The sequence below is a fragment of the Propithecus coquereli genome, unplaced genomic scaffold, assembly GCF_000956105.1.
Source record: "Propithecus coquereli isolate 6110/MARCELLA unplaced genomic scaffold, Pcoq_1.0 Scaffold32, whole genome shotgun sequence".
NCBI lineage: Eukaryota > Metazoa > Chordata > Mammalia > Primates > Indriidae > Propithecus > Propithecus coquereli.
The window spans coordinates 8,890,630-8,891,224 of record NW_012148841.1 but is presented as its reverse complement, the minus strand read 5'-3'; the positions used below and the strand labels follow the sequence as shown (position 1 = coordinate 8,891,224).

At 40.5% G+C, this 595-nt stretch overlaps 1 long non-coding RNA gene across 1 annotated transcript in view; it reads left to right on the top strand.

The window, feature by feature from the left end:
* The window catches only part of LOC105815221, a 151,342-nt gene that overhangs the window by 106,015 nt on the left and 44,732 nt on the right, over positions 1-595 (top strand). The window lies entirely within an intron of this gene.

Below are 595 nucleotides of genomic sequence, written 5' to 3'. Positions count from 1 at the left end.
TCTCACTGGGGTTAGGTGATATCTCATTGTGGTTTTGATTTGCATTTCTCTAGTGATTAGAGATGTTGAGCATTTTTTTTATATGTTTTCTGGCCATTCTTGTGTCTTCTTTTGAAAAGTTTCTGTTCATTTCCCGTTTCCTAATTTGTCTCTTCATTCCTCATCTTGTATAAAATATTAAATATATCAGGGCATCCATTTTATTATTCCATGATTACTAGATTTTGTTTTATTTTTATTTTAAAATAATCTGAAGAAATCAGGTGGGGAAGGTGATGTTTGGTAGCTAGTTCCCTCCTTCAGGTGTGTCTGAGCCACTCATAGGCATACACCATCCCGTGGGCCGTGTCCCCAGGTCAGGTTTTTCATCCCAGGCTGGACTGTGACCTGGTCATGCCCATTTCCTGCCAGGCTGATCACAGACAACAAAGCCTAGTATCAAGCAGCTCTCTTTCCTGGTTGGGCCAAATTCTGCCCTCCCCACCTGTCCTCATTCTATTCTTCCCATTCTTTCCCAGAGATAGTGAACATCTCTTCATTTTCTTATTTCTTCTATGTGTATTTCATTGCTTTAAAAAGAGTGGCTTTGGCCGGG